The 17,150-nt window shown below is 35.1% G+C and overlaps 1 long non-coding RNA gene across 1 annotated transcript; it reads left to right on the forward strand.

The window, feature by feature from the left end:
• Window positions 1-9,705: 9,705 nt before the first annotated feature.
• Window positions 9,706-9,941, forward strand: LOC122025572. The gene is made up of 2 exons (XR_006123761.1): window positions 9,706-9,771; window positions 9,859-9,941. It is a non-coding gene; the product is annotated as an uncharacterized LOC122025572 (long non-coding RNA).
• The last annotated feature ends 7,209 nt before the right edge of the window (window positions 9,942-17,150 follow it).

A 17,150-nucleotide genomic window follows, 5' to 3' on the forward strand; every position in this document is an offset into this window, starting at 1 on the left:
AGAAGTTCTTGAAGTATATTGGTAGTGTTGATTAGTAAGTATCATTGTCCTAAGTCTTATAATGATTTTATTATAAATTTTATGAAGTCTTTGCAATTTAAAAATTAATTATTTTTAATTTACATTATCAAATTCAGATATGAGAGTATAATACATTAAAAAGTTTTCAAAAATATATTAATTTTAATTTGTAGTGATTTAGAGTTTTCTAAGTCCGTCAACTAATTTCAAATGAAACTATTGATATACTTATAGAGAAAGAGGAGAGATATTTTAGGAATATAGTACGTAATTTGAGTATTATAAGAGTTGGATATGTGCTTTGAATAATACCAAAACTTGCTTATGCAGTTTAGTAAAATATCAATTTTTTAAGTTTATAAAACAATTAAGAAACAGTGATTTACTAGGTGATTTTGTGTTTTTTCCATTTCAGTACTTGGTTTTGGAATTATCCAAACAATGTAGCCTCGCTGAGTTTATTTCCCATTTTACCCGCCTCTCTTCTCCCTCCTCTATTACCGTTCATCCAAAAATAGCACCACAACACCATGTTGCATTCGTTCTCCTTTCTCGATCTCCTCCCTCTTTGCCTCTTCGTCTTTTGCTCTTAAGCGTCATCCCCGCCATGAAAGGTCATCTCGAGTTCCACGACTGGGAGATCTCGATGCCGGTGAGGATAATTAAAAACCCTCATAGGAGCATAACTCCAGTGAAGAAACCATCGTGCTCGACTACTTCGCATTAGATTCACCCAAGGAGCACCTTAAAGGAGTCTCCTTTGACGGAAATGGCACGGTGATGTACTATTTGAAAACCCCTAGTTGGGTCGACCCGAACACGAAGGGGAAGGACGCTAGTTTTTTGAAGGCGAGTACTAATTTAGATGATTGTGGGTTTGATGAGCCGAAGGAGGAGAAAAAATTGGATCTTGGTAGCCAAAAGGAGGACCTTAGTGGTGCTAAAGTGCCAAAAATTGTTGAGAAATTACATGAAGATGAAGAGGGTGAAGAAGTAGTGGGTACCATGAGAATAGGAATTGAGAAGCCCGAGGAAGAAAGGTATGAAGAACATGTGGAGATTGAAGACATTAGCTTACAAAAAATTTGGTAAAGGACGAGAGAAGAAAGTGATGGCTTGGTGGAAGCTCCCGTTTGAGCTTCTAAAAGCTTGTGCTATGCAACTTATTATCTATCAATTGCTCTTTCTTTTGAAGTTATTCCATTATTATTATGCTACTATCAGAGTTCATTGCTGAATAAATATTAGGTAGAATGTCAAGGACTCTCTTTTAATACTTATTCCTCTCTATAGAAGTCACTCCAATCTCAGTTGAAAACCCAAGCAGTGCATCTCAACGAAACCTTCTTGGTCGTGAGATGCCTTTTGATTCTAAAATCTCAACTGCCTGCTGGTGGATTGCCCCCTTTTAGTAAGACATTTCGCAACTTCACCTTAGGAGAGTTGGGTCCAACAAGGCATGAGATGAATTTTTTTTCTATTAGTTGTGGAGCTCATCCAGACACCCTGAGCAGTTACTTTTTCACGGAAGCTATGAGTCCCTACTTGCTCCTAGAAATTCATTTTCTTTGCCACTCGGTTTTATGCTTGTGCAATGGTTGTCTTTCTTGTATTGTTTAGTTTTATCATTGATGTTGGTCTATGTTTGAGATTAGTAATGGATGTTTTGTGCCTTTTTATTTGTTTACCAAAAGGAGATTAGCTGTATTATCTTTCAAACAGTTTGTTTGTTTATCTTAAAGAGTTTATAGAGAATGTTGAAGGTTATTGATTGAAAAGTTAAATCATAGACTAGATTATCTTCAGATATTATATACAGTTTCAATGTAACATATTAAAAATAATAAACACAAATAGGGTCATAAAAATAAACCAACAACACTTATGTTGTTGGTTTCCAAAAATCAACAACAAGAAAAATTAACAACACTGTGTTGCTGATTTATGAAAATTAGCATCAATATATTGTTGTCGACTTCAGAAAATTAGCAACACTTACGTTGTTAGTTTCTAAAAATCAGCCTCATGTTGTTGATTTCTAGAAATTGAAAGTTATGATTTCTCAAAATTTAAGTCAGTAACACATTATTACTGATTTTAAGAAACCAACAAAACTATATTGTTGATTTTCAAAAATTAACAACACAACACTATTTATGGAAATCAGCAAACTATGCTGCTGACTTAAACTTTAAGAGACTATAACTTTTGACTAGAATTAAACCATGGGACGCACAATATATCATATCAAAGATCATTTTGAGATCTTTGATTTGATTTATTGTTGGTCTCATGGTTCAATGAAAGTCAAAAAGTTATGGTCTATCAAAATTTAAGCCAACACACATTGTTGATGATTTTATGCTGCTGAAAAATAAGCAACACAATACATTGTGTTGTTGATTTTTAAAAAATCATAACTTTTGACTGGAATTAAACCATGGGACATATAATATATCAAATCAAAGTCCGTTCAGAGAGCTTCGATTTAATATATTATGTGTATCATGATCCAATATCAGCTAAAAGTTATAATGTCTCAAAATTTAATTCAGCACTAAAGTTGTTGCGAGTCTTTGGAAGATCAACAACACGTTATAGTTGGTATGTTGAAGATTAGAAATCATAGTTGCTACAACGTGTTGTTGATCTTTAAAAGACCGGCTACAATATTGTTACTGAATTAAACTTTGAAAGATCATGACTTTTGACTGAGATTGAATTATAAGATGCATAATATATCAAATTAAAGATCTCCAATTTAATATATTGTGCGTCTCATGGTTTAATCCAAATTAAAAGTTATGATTTTTTAAAGATCAGTAGTAAAATCAATAACACAACATTGTGTTTCTGATTTTATTACTGATCTTCAAAAGACCATAACTTTTGACTGAGATTAAATCATGAGATGCACAATATATTAAATTGAAGCTCGTTCTGAGATCTTTAATTTGATATAATGAGTGTCTCATGGTTTAATCCGACTCAAAAGTTATGATCTCTCAAAGTTTAAGTTAGCAACACATTGTTGTTGATTTTGAAAAATTAGCAAAATAATATATTGTATTACTAATTTTACTACTGATCTTCAAAAGACCATAACTTTTATTGTCGATCTTTGATTTGATATATTGTGTATCCTATAGTTTGATCTCAGTCAAAAGTTATAGTCACTTAAAATTTAAGTCAGTAACACTGTGTTGTTAATTTTTGAAAATCAGTATTGTGTTACTAATTTTTGAAAACCAGCATATAGTCTTGCTGATTTTAAAAAACTAACAATAACGTGTTGTTAACTTAAATTTTAAGAAATCATAACTTTTAATTTCTGAAAATCAACAACATGGGGATGATTTTCAGAAACTAGCAATATAGGTGTTGCTAATTTTCAGAAATTAGCAACACCATATTACTATTGATTTTCAGAAATCAGCAACATAGTGTTGATGATTTTCCTTGTTTTTGATTTTTGAAAATCAGCAACACAAGTGTTGTTGATTTATCTTAATGACCCTATTTATGTTTATTATTTTCGATATGTTATATTGAAACTGTATATAATATCTTAAGATAATCTACTCTGTAATTTAACTTTTCAATCAATAATCTTCATCATTCTCTGTGAGCTCCTTAAGATAAATAAACAAACTGCTCGAAAGATAAGCAACCAATCTTCTTTCAATAAACATATAAAAAGGTACAAAACATCCATTACTGATCTCAAACACAGAATAAATCGATAATAAGACTAAACAATACAAGGAAGATAATCATTGCACAAGTATGAAACCTAGTGACAAAGAAAATAAGTTTTCAGGAATAATTAGGGACTCAGAGCTTCCTTGAAAGGTAACTACTAAGGGTGTCTAGATGAGCTCTATAACTAATAGGAAAAATCATCTCATGCTTTCTTAGAGCCAACTCTCCTTGGGCAAAGCCGTGAAACATCTCACTAAAGGGTTAGAACTGACCATAAGGTCAATCCACCAACAAATAGTTGAGATTTTAGAATCAAAAGGTGTCTCACAACATAGAAGGCTTCGTTCAGACGCACTACTTAGGTTTTCAACTGAGATTGGAGTGACTTCTACGAAGAGGAACAAGTATTAAAAGAGAGTCCTTGACATTCTACCTAACATTTGTTTAGTAATGAACTCTAGTAATAACATAATAACAATGGAATAACTTCAAATAAAAAAATAATTGATAGATAATAAGTTGCAAAGCATAAAACTTTTAAAGATCAAACATGAGATTTCATCAAGCCATCACTTTCTTCTCTTGTCTTTTAATCAAATCACTCTGCAAATGTCCTCAATCTTTACATGTTCTTCACACCCTTCTTCCTCGGGCTTCTCGATTCCTATTTTCATAGTACCCACTACTTCTTCACCCTCCTTATTTTCATGTATCTTTTCAACAATTTTCAGCAGTTTAGCATCACGAAGCTCGTCCTTTTGGCTACCAAGACGTGATCTTTTCTTCTCCTCTAGGTCGTCGAACTCTTAACCATCTGAATTAGTACTCGCATATGGAAAACCACGTCCTTCCACTTTGTGTCTGGGTCGACCCAACCAGGGTTTTTCAAATTGTCCATTGTCATCGTCTCAACCGTCTCCTCATTATAGCCATTTCCATCAAAGGAGGTTCCTTTACTATGATCCTCGTGTAAATCTAACACGAAGTAATCGAGCACGATGGCTCCATTGCTAGAGTCATGCTCTTGCGAGGGTTTCCAATAGTCCTCTCCAACGTTGAGGCCCATCAAGATCTCTGAGTCACGGAACTTGAGATGACCTTCTATGGCGGGTGTGGTGCTCAAGAGCAGAAAGGCTAGGAAGCAAAGAGGGAGGAGATAGAGAGAGGAGAATGAAGCAAAGGCTAGGAAGCAAAGAGGGAGGAGGTTAAATGGGAAATGAACTCAATGAAGCTACATTATTTGGACAATTCCAAAACTAAGTACTGAAATGGAGAAAACACAAAACCACCTATGTGTTTTGGTAAATTGCCGATAAAATCTAACAATAATTTATTTTAGGTAAAAAAAATGAAAAATACAATGAAAAATGCACCATTTATTGCCATTATTAATATGATCCCTTTTTTATATAATATTAAAACAATTTCTCATCCTATGATATCGAATCAAATGTATAGTTATACTCGTCTAAATAATGTTATATTAGATATGCTAGGAGTCTTCTTCAATTATGTTTAATGTACGTGTGTTATTTTTTTTCCTGACATTTGATTTTTCATATTATGTTTTAAGGTCTTGTTAGTATCTTTTTTAATCATTGTTTTAGGAGTTTCCTTCTTGAGTTAATTGAATACATGCCCTGAATGGAAAAAAGTTCTAGAAAAGTGTTAGAGGATTATATGATATCTAAAGGTTTTGAGATGATGCATAATATGATTTGAGACAATGCATAATATCAGAAGATACAAAATGAAATTTGCTTATAAAGTTAAGACATTATTGCTAGATGATTCAGAAAATTTTGAATTAATGTGTTTGATAATATATTTGCTCAAATTTTTTAAGAAATGGTAGAGACCATAAAAATTACACTAGTACTTGAATTGCTAGCAAAATTTCATAACAAGTGATGACTAATGAGAAACACACTCCATTGTAGCATATATTGCAAAAAAATAATAATAAAAAAATAAAAAATGGAGTGATAATACCTTTTTAAAAAATATTGTGAGCCAAAGTTCATGTAATGATTAATTTACATGGGATTACACTGGGTCACAATGATCATTACGCATTTGATAGAGACCTAAAGATAGGATATATATCCATACATTGGTGCATGTAATTGATGTGTATGCTTAATACATAGTTTTTTATATTATTTTAGGAAATTTGGTATTTTATGAAAGTTTCTTAATTTTTTAGGAAGATTTGTTAATTCTTAATATATTTAGAGACTATAAAAGGACTATGGGAGACATATATTGAATGCATTTGAGATCAAGGGGTTCTCCCCTTCTCTATCAAGGATTTTCCCGTGACAAGGAACCTATCGGAGAGTCATTTTCAAAGAGCTATCGAGATTCCTTCCACCAAGGAGCTTAGAGATCAAGTCGAAGACAACCACGGACAACTAAGTCGTCTTTCTTCTCTTTTCTCTTTAATTTGAGTTGTTAAATATTTTTCTTCATGTCGTTTGCTTGTACCTCCATCTCCATAGAGTAATCTCTTAATTCTAGAATAAGAAAGTAGCCCGATATAATCGTTGACACTTGTTTTGTTTAATTTAATTTTTTTTTATCTCATAACATGTTTGATTTATGATTTTACTTTAGTATGCATACATGACTATGCCACTAGCATGCATTTCATATCCCACAGGATGTGGGAAAGGATCGAAAGATGAACTCAATTCTCTGGCCTCTAAAGTTTGAGACTTGAGAAATTGTTCATGAAAGTAGTTTAAAATCTCACGAGGCCACTATTAGCTATCATCCAGCTTAATAGGTCTACCCTGATTCGATGCCACTAAGTATAAGATAACACCTAGGGTACCATAGGGAATCGTGAGAGGAGCCTCTTTGAGAAAACGATCACTCGAGTAAGGTTACCTTGAAAGTAAGCACTGCGTTTGGGTAAATACCTCGGTATTATTTGAAAGGAGATATTGAGTATCTCAGGATAAACCACCTCCATACTATCAAACACAGAGGTAAAAGAGTGAAAAATAATTAGAGTGTCAATAACCGTCATGGTGAAACCAAAATTCAAAAATTGCTTCCTCAAATCAGTTTTCCCCATAAATTATTCTTGTTTTTTTAAATTCATTTTCTTTCTCAAATGACTTTCTCATTTCGAATGATTTAGATAATCCACTTCACAATTTGAATTGCTACTCGATTTAATAGTCTTTGTGAATGATATTTTATTACTTGATGATAATCGTACACTTACGGTTTGCACACATTAAGTTTTTGATATCATTGTCGAGGATTGTTTCAAATCAATATTGATTGTATTGCAATTTGATTAATCTAGATTTTTTCCTTTTCATCTTTTACTGATTTTTTCCTTTTTCTTTTATTTCTTTTTTCTGCTATTTCCTTTTTCTTTTGCTTCTATTTTTTTTTTTTATCTTTTACCGTGCTCTTTGATCCCCCCTTCTTCCTTTTTTTTTAGGTAAACAAATTTCTGATATCAAAGATGAATGCTCCAACTTAATGGTTTAATCAATTTGATTCAGTGAACTCTTCTAACATTTATTGTAAGCTTTGTGGTGCAACATATCATACACATAATAATTCCTGTATAATATTTAGATTTTCATATGGCATATATGCGATATAATGGGAAGGCATCCCCAACTACAACCAGTGGTTACAAGATGATCCAATTTGTACACTTATAATTCTGATTGGAAGAACCCTCAAAAATTTTCTTACAGATACAATTATGATCAAGTTGGGGAAGACAACTATGGACCACCACTAGAATTCTATCAAGCACCAAAATCCAATATAGAAATCATGTTAGAAAATTTCATTTCAACTAAAACTAAGTGGAGTCAGGAGTTTAGACAAAAATTCACATAGAATAGACAACAACATCAAGCTATTATGGACGTAATCAAACAATTTATAGGTAACTTTGATACCTTAATCATTTCGAGTTGGAAACTCATTTTTTGTAGGATGATAGTTCCTCTCCAAAGGCTCCAAACATATTTTCAAGTCAACCTGAGATTGATCATTTTGAATATTTTGACGCTATTACTATGAGAATTGATGAAGCTTTGGAGGAGCCTAAGGTGAATAAGGAAGATGAAGATGACACAAGAACCAAAGATGGTACGACTATCCATACACAACATGAAGAGGAACTTGAAGAATATGAAATTGAGACTTTGATAAAGGAATGCAAGGCTTTAATTCAATTACTTCCAAATCTCAGGGATCTAGGAAAATCTTTCTTTGGCACCACCAAAGTTGTAGTAATCGATGTTAATCTCTCTTTGATGGATGGAAAAGATAACATTTTATTTGATTTATCTATGACTACTAATTGTTAGTTAGAGCCCTAGAGCCAATCATATGATGATTGTTGTATGGACTCGATATATCATATTCCTATATACTTATAAAGGCATTTCTTTATAGTTATTATACTTGTATTTGTGCCAAATAACTAAGTATAATAGCGTCCTTGAGTAGAAGGTTCTTATCTATATCAATCGATTGGTTGAATCGATAGTGAGATGATATAGAAAACACTACTCTTAATCATTCCTAGTCAAGTATTAACATTCAGGGACAATGTTAATGCGACGAGACTAGCATGTAGGTCAACTCGATGACTTGATCTCATAAGTCATGGATATAGAGATATCAAGTTGACACATGTGTATGCATTGGAAAATGTATACTGAATGACCCGCCATGAGAAAGTATCATGGATCGTTATATGAGTGTCATATACTTTCTCATGTGACTATTAGTATGACTATCAGTCCTTGGACATGAAGTCACCATGCACTACAAGAAAAACTCTCATAGACATCGGTGGAACAACAACGGTTTTAAGCAAAAACCGATGTCTTTGAGTATTTTACACCAGTTTTTCCAAAAATTGATGTCTATGAGCACAGATTTTCGCTCATAGACATCGGTTTTTTAGCCGATGTCTATGAGCGCCTTTTATTTCGTTAATAGACACCGATTTTAACAGCGGTTTTTAAAACTCGGTGTCTATGATAAATAAAATAATTTAATTTTTCCACCAATACTTAGCCAAAATTTACAACACTTTACTCTTCCCTCCAAACCTAAACCTATATCGCGCCGTCCTTCCCCTTCCTAGATCGACACCCCTTCCTCTCCTGATCAGGATCAACACACAACTCCCTTGTGAGGTCTGCGGAATGTCCCGCTTTCCCAAACGACCACATCCATATCCTCTTTCCCCTTCTCTTCTCCTCTCTCTTCCATCTTTGCCCTCTCGCGGGTTGCTCCATCTCTTAGGGTTTCTTCTCCTCATGCTTACTGGTTTCTCCGTTGATTCGTCGACTCCATCAACTACAACAGCCATTCGCTTGAGATGATGATCCATCCCTTCCACCTGATTGCCTAGGAATTCCTCCATATCCAACTTTGATTCCATACGACTGCAAAAGTGGAAAGAATTCAGGATCTATTTGTATAGAAGTTGGAACAGAAAGACTCCACAAAATAAACATTGTCATTCCATGTGAGTTCAGTTACATAAATATTTTTATCCCTCTATCGAGCTCTTCGCTGGTATAGTTCGCTTTCGATACCTTGTTTCATCATTGAAGCATCAATGTTTTAATTTAAAGCAATATGCTTTACAATGACTATGGCATATGCCAACCAGTAGAAATAAAAGAAAAGGATAAGAACGAACAGTTGTTATAGGAACCTTTCTTGCTCGAGCAAGTAAGGGCTTTATAACAAATCTCAAGTCTAGAAAACCAAAAACAAAAAAAAACAAATTAGAATTCCATTTTTCTATAGGCCAAGTACAAACATGGCAGAGATTAGTAATTTCAGAATATTCCCTTCATCAATATTTTGATTTGCATCCTGAGAAGATAATGCTATAATCGTACCTCATTTGACACGTCGAAGACACCATCTTGAATTTTCTTATATATAGTTGCTGCAGTTTTAATAATATTGTTGTATAGGCAGGGATCAGGTAGCGCGTGCCGTAGTCTGTATGGTGGTTTTGTTAAATGGGCGATGGGTGATGTAAGTTAAAAATGATAAGTCAGGATGTTTCAGTTGATGGTATGTTCAAATTTTATCAGTTGATGACTTGATAGTGCTATTTTTCAGGATGCTAGCGGAAGTGATAGCATTGCAGTTCCCCTTGCCCCAGAATCTCATTGGAATGATCTTGTTATTATCATTGCTGTGGTATGTTGCCATTAAATATCCAGACTTGTGTTTCTATTAGAGTTCATGGAGATTTAGTCTATGATTTGGAATTTTTAGGATTTCCCAACGATGCAATCTTGCTTATAAGATGTACAAGTCATCTAATTAGAATTTGCTAACTTTTTTAGTTTAAGCACTTGGGCCAAATTCACATTATGTAGCCAAATGTTACACACATTTTGTGATACACACACATAGATATATATCAATTTTCCTGATAAACTATACAGAATCATTTGAAAAGTAGTTATGTCCTGCCATCAAATTAAATTTTACTAGAAATCAGAATATATTAAGTCCTGATAGTAAATTTGGGTATGTACACATTGTTGCACTTAAGCTTCCAGTTTATCAATTTCTTTGCCCTTGGTATAACATGAGATGATCTTCACAGGGTTGATTGGAATTTTCAGTTAAAAACATTTGCAACTAGAAATAGTGGGATTTTACAGTTTGTTAGTTTAGTTGTAGTTGTTTGGTCATACTTTAACATGTGACTGCTTTTTACAGTCCAAGGCTGAAGGAGCATATGGAGTATTGCATAAATCATCCAGAGGAAATGAGCAAACTTTCAAAGCTGAAAGCTCATAAAATTGAGGTTAAAGGAATAATGATGGACAATATAGAAAAGGTATGCTGTTGCTGGCCCCGTTACTAACAACTTAGCAAGTTGTAATAGCACTCTGTAAACATAAGTTTACTGCTTTAAAATGTGGTGGTTTTATGGATTTAATGCTGAGTATTTGAGCATTACCATATGATGTGACTGATGCCAACATATGTTGCTTAATCATTTTCTGTTCTTTCAGGTGTCTTATTATACAATAATTCCATGTTGTGCAAACAAAGATCTTGATTTTTTCGATCGCATGATTATGACATGTAGTTTGAATTATTGTACTCATCATATATGGGAGAATATTGAACATGCATGAGAACTATATGAATATGAACAAGCTAGATAGTGGATATTATTAGATTGCATAGTTGGGCGGTAAGCCTTCTTTTTTGTGGGTCAATATCTGATTCTGGACATGGGTGGTAAATCTTCTTTCTTGTTGAAAATAATTATTATAAGGTTCAGATGATATCAAATTAAGGAAAATAGTAAAAAATTAAATTGTGGACACATGCCAAGTAATAAACACTAATCAGGTTGGACAATAGTAAGGAATCAAATTATTAATTCGTGTCAAAGTGCAAGTGTACCTAGCTGATCTTTTTGGACATAATTTATCTCTGAGAAGATTGCGTGCATTAAACTATTAAGAAAGAATCACTGATTATCTCTGAGAAGGATGCTTTACCTTAATGATGAATCTTAGTTGTTTAATATGAAGGTTGTTTTTTTTAACAAGGATTCTCAAGATTCTAGCTGTGTCTTGGCAGCAACAGGTGAGTCTCTCTCCTACAATATAGTGTGGTCCTATGTGGTTGTTTACAAGTTAAGATTCTCAATTAATTTAATCTCTTTTTTCAGTGGTTATTGCCTTCTTGACTTTGCCAAATGTAGATGTCAAGCTTGCCAAATGTAGATGTCAAGATTCTACACATGCAGTCAATATTAAATAAAGTCAGGGAGTAGAGATCAGGAACAAAATCCAAACAAACTTAATTTCATGTGAGAAACCAATTGTAATTAAGGATTATTTAATTCATCAGGCAAGCAGATCGTTCCTTTTTATCAAAGTTGGCAGTGTTTTAGAGAAGGAAGAATTATATTTTAGGGAAAGCATCTTCATTTCTAAATTCTAATATCACATAATCATGTGCAATCTGCTCATGCACTAGCCTACACTTGACTAAAATCCAATCTTGCATAATTTTGAAGCCTACTAGAGCAAAGATTAATGATTACTTAATCCATCTGTAGTCTCCATGCTCGGCATTGCCTCGGTTCACCATCATTACATGCCCAGACAGAGGAAGAAGATAAGTGGAGGAAAGGAGGAGCAAAGCGACTAGAAGAGGTAAGTTGAACTTCTGGTGCTATGTTATGACATATTCTTGGAATTTTTTCTCTGAATGTTTCATTTTGCTACTAAGAAAGTGATTTTAGTCTCCGAAAGATGAATCTCTGTTTGTACGAGATGTAACGACCCGACCCTCTTGGCCCATTTGGCGGTCCATTTGGCGACCTCTCATGTCGTAGACCGTCGGCCCATTTGGCGACCTCTAATGTCGTCGACCGACGACCCTTGGCCGTGCCGTTACTCACTAGGACATTCCACCCCTGGCCAGTGGATTTTTACCTCCCCCAGGATTCGAACTCTAAACCTCCAGGCTTAAGTATTAGAGTTTATGAATCTTGGTAACCAAGTGAGATGATCTCACTTGGTTACCAGGATTCATAAACTCTAATACTTAAACCTGGAGGTTTAGAGTTCGAATCCTGGGGGAGGCAAAAATCCACTGGCCAAGGGCCGCCAAATGGGCCGGGTCGTCACAATAAAAAGCGCCTTTTATTGTAACGACCCGCCCTTTGGCCTCTTGGGCGGCCCTTGCGACGGCCCTTATGTCGTCGGCCCATTTGGCGACCTCTCATGTCATCGACCGACGACCCTTGGCCGTGCCGTTACTCACTAGGTCTTCCCACCCATGGCCAGTGGATTTTTGCCTCCCCCAGGATTCGAACTCTAAACCTCCAGGCTTAAGTATTAGAGTTTATGAATCCTGGTAACCAAGTGAGATCGACATGAGAGGTCGCCAAATGGGCCGACGACATAAGGGCCGCCAGTTGGGCCGCCACAAGGGCCGCCCAAGAGGCCAAAGGGCCGGGTCGTTACACGAGAAGTGGAGGAGAATGAGTTGATAATTCATTTTCTCTTCTTTATCATCTCATTTGACTAATGCTCAATCATTAGAAGTAGATTTTGTTGATTATGCAAGTTTACAAACACACAATTTCTTGTTTGTTTGTTTGTGTTGAAATAAGGTTTTCTTGCAATTAACCAAAGATTTGAAAAGGAAGATGCAAATATTGTATTCTCTCTAAAGTTCCCTTAGATTTTTTATGTTTGGTCAAGGTGAACTAGTACTTTTTCTGAGTTCCTAGTGCATTTGCTTGAATGCCTTATAGGAGTCAGGCTTTTGATTGCTTACATGCAATACTTGAATACCCTTTTTTTTACCTTTTTGGAAATTTTTAGTTCCTGCTTAGCAAAAATAATACACTTCTCCTTCCTGATTTAAATGAAAATATTTCTAACATGCCTGCCCAAATGCAGGATTGAACTCCTGGAGTTTTTGATATCAGATTATGTGAAAAGCTGGATAAGTATTGAAGTTTTTGACACAAGTAGGTGGTTTTATACGACATTGGCTGACTAAATGTAGTTTGATATTCCTTTTTTGTTAGATTATCAAATCAATCACATTTTGCAACCTTTCGGATTTCTGATGTCATGGTTGTGTGCAGGCGTTTAAAGGTTTGATATGGATTGCACCTAAGTTTCTTAATCTTTATATTATTTTTTTTATAGTTTTCGGGGATGATAGCTTCCTTTTTCCATATCTTGTGCAATGTCTTATCGAAGCTTTACAATGTTTTTACTCCAATATCGTAAATATACTTGGTTTCCTACATTACACAAAAGCGGAACACAGAAATCCTTGTGTTTTTTTTCATCTTGTGTTGTTTGATGTTCTTGTCATCGTAGTTTGATGTTCTTGTCATCTTGTGTTGTTGAAGGAAAATTTCCTGACTTATCATTATGTTTTGCAGGACTTCTTGAAGAGTGGATAAGATCAGTTATACAAACACACAAGGCTTCAGAGCTGTTCGAGTCGAGGAATGGGCTATATACTCTCTATATTAAACGGGTTATATGCGAGCTGCAAAAGATACTGTCTCCTCTTGCCAAGCAAGGGAAACTTGGTATGGACATCTTATCTTACCTAACCTGCTGACAAATAGTTATTCTGATGATCCTAAATTCAATCGCAACATGCTTGGCTGCTGCTTAATCGATGGTAAATGCAACCTTTTCGAATCTCCATTACTCTATTGCAGTAGGAAAATTTCACATGCAAGCTGCTTTATTTAATCTCTTTATTCGTGTTTACAAAGATTTCATGATGAAGATTACTTAAATGATTATTTGTATTATATGCAGTACTGGATAAACTTGAATTGGTTTGGAGAATCAATTAAATGGTGAGAGGACAACCATGAAGGATGTTGCAAAGTTCCCAAAGCCTCCAGTGGCTCCTTTAAGATGGATGCCTCCTTTATAAAGAATCATCAATCAGTTGTCACCCTCAAGACATCAAATAAGCAGAGGTGCCCATCTAGTAATAAATAAAGAGAATTGTCTATTAACAAATAAAACTACTGGGGAAGATTTAGTTAAATCTCTGCACAGAGCAAGAAGGATAACGTTGGCACCAGTAAGAAGAATTTTTATGTACTATCTATTACTTTTTGATGTTGTAAGAAGAATAGTTATGTGTAATTTGTGGATACTGACTTGATGTGCATAATATCTATTATCTTTTTATATTGTAAGAAGAATATTTATGTGTTGGTTATATGGATATTGACTTGGTGTGTTTAAATACATCGGTGCATTTTTATTTGTGATTTTCTTAGTGAATTAATAATATTAACTTAATTTTATGATTTGTTTGGAGATAATATTGGTGTTTCACTATTTCGGAAATCGAATTTATGTCGTTAAACAATACTGATATTACATCGATTTTCCACCGCTGCAAAACCGGTGTCCTTAACTAATATTACATCGGTCGTATACCGTTGTCAAAACTGGTGTTATTAACATATAATATTACATCGGTTTTACACTCAATGTCGTTAAGTGATACTACATCGATTTTAACCCGATGTCTAAAATGGCAGACCTTTTACATCGCCTTCATAGATATCAGTCGAAAATGTAATAGACATCGGTGGAAAACCGATGTCTATGAGGGTTTTTGTTGTAGTGATGGTTCCCTACATAAGGAGTTACATACTTTGGCTTCGTCAAACGTCACCCGTAATTGGGTGGACTATAAAGGCGATTACTGGGTATGTAACAAATTATGCGGAGGGATGTGAGTGATGTAGATGGGATCTATCCCTTCTATATGACGGGAGTGACATCATCATTCTTGATAGAGTGAGACCACTAAGTGCATGACCATGCCCAAATGAGTCAATATGAGATATTGAGCTCATTTTATTAGAGTGAGTCTACTTGGAGTTCAAGATTTAGATTGATTAGAGGATGACACGGTCTATGCCTCCATTGATCAATCTAGATGTCAAGGATAGAAGGACATTGTCACATATTGTGAGAGTCACAATTAATAGTCACAAGGTGATGTTGGATCTCAATATTCTTGTAACTTGGGTAGTAATGATGTGTTGCTAGATACCGCTCATTACTTATGCTTCTAAATGGGTTTAGGAGCATTGCCAACGTTACAAGAACCTATAGGGTCACACACAAAGGGCAATTAGATGGAGATTAGGTTCATTTGATGAACCAAGAGGATTAGGTTCATGTGATGAACCAAGTTGGATTAAGAGTAATCCAAATTAAACTAATTGAGTTAGACTCAATTTGATTCATGTGTTAAATGAGTCTAATTTAGACTTGGACTCATTGAGTCAATTTAATTCAATGAATAGAGATTTATTAAATCAAATTAACTTGAACTAATGGTTAGATTTGATCAACCATGGGAGATAAGAGGTCAAGTTTGACTTGACTTGAGAGGGAAGATGAAAGATCAAGTTTGACTTGACCAATGCCACATCATTTGTGTGTTGGCATAAGGTGGGCCAATGATGATGTTCCACATCATCAAGGTTGGCTTATGTGTGTGCCACCTCATGAGGGAGACCAAGAGCCATGACTCTTGGTATCCCATGGAGGTTTATAACCTCTCCATGAAGTGGTCGGCCACTTGGTTGCAAGTGAATGCAATTGTGTGCTCATTCACTCCTTCTTCTTCCTCATCTCTTCCTCTCTACTCTCCCTCTTCCTCCATTGCCGTGAGCCACAAAGAGTGCTAGCACACTCTAGTGTCTTTTCTCCATCTTGTTGTTCGTGTGAATACATATAGAGGAGTGTTCACTTGACACTCTCGAGATCCGGCAACCTTGGACGAGCGGGATAAGCGAAGGGCTTCGCATCAAAGGTATAAAATCTCTACCATGTAGATATAGAGTAGATCTAGAATATAAATAAGTACATGAATTTATTTTAATCTTCGCACGGATCCAGTGGCAAGACTTCGGGGTTTCCGCAACGCAAAAAATAATTTTTGCGGCCCGAAAGTCCCAACAGTAGTATCAGAGCCACGTGCAACGCAACGCAAAAAATACTTATTTTATTTTAATTTTTATGAAAAATTATAGATCTGTAAGTTTCTGTGATTTTATTATTTTTATGGATTTTATGGGTATTTTTCTCGTAAAGGCGAAGCAACAAGTGTTTGGACACTTGTAGGCTTCGACTACCGAGAAACACCTTCCGAAACGGTAAGGTCTCGTCCAAAATGTTTTGGGATAGCGGCTTAAGGTGTTGTTAGATCGTCGTGGGACACTTGTGAGACTCATTTCACGAGAAGGGGTGTTGCCCCTAACCTCACAAGGGGTATTGTCTCGCGATCGCGTCCGAAAACTGCTAAACGGGATCGCCGGGAAGTTGTAACTCATAAAATTGTAAAAATAGTAATAAAATTATAGAAATTTATGGAAATTATATAATTTAGAATTATGTATAATTTTGTGATGGTAATGGCCCAAAGAACCCAATTTGATTGAAAATATGTGTTGTAATTTATAATATGGTATGCGTGCCATTTTTGTGTGATTGTGCGTGTTGTATTTGATACGCGACCTGCGCGTCGTGCCTTTCTAATTTAATTCTTGTTGTAAATAGATTTTAGACTCGAATGTAACTCGAGTTTCAAATTTGTAATGTACAAAAATGAAGCGGTGGAAGGTCCACTCGAGACGGAGTTACGAGGATGGTGCGAGCAACACATGACGGTCAAAGGGAGGAGCTTGAAGAAGCTGTTGACCCTAGGTTGACCGTCCGATCTTCTCATTGGCTTGAGAGGATCGTAGTAGGGCCATGACCTAATCAAAAATTTAATTAATTACTTGTGTGTATGTGATGCATGCTAGAGTAGAGTAACTAATCAGTGCCTTAACGATTAGATTAGATCTTAATCGC

The sequence above is a fragment of the Zingiber officinale genome, chromosome 9B, assembly GCF_018446385.1.
Source record: "Zingiber officinale cultivar Zhangliang chromosome 9B, Zo_v1.1, whole genome shotgun sequence".
Lineage (NCBI taxonomy): Eukaryota > Viridiplantae > Streptophyta > Magnoliopsida > Zingiberales > Zingiberaceae > Zingiber > Zingiber officinale.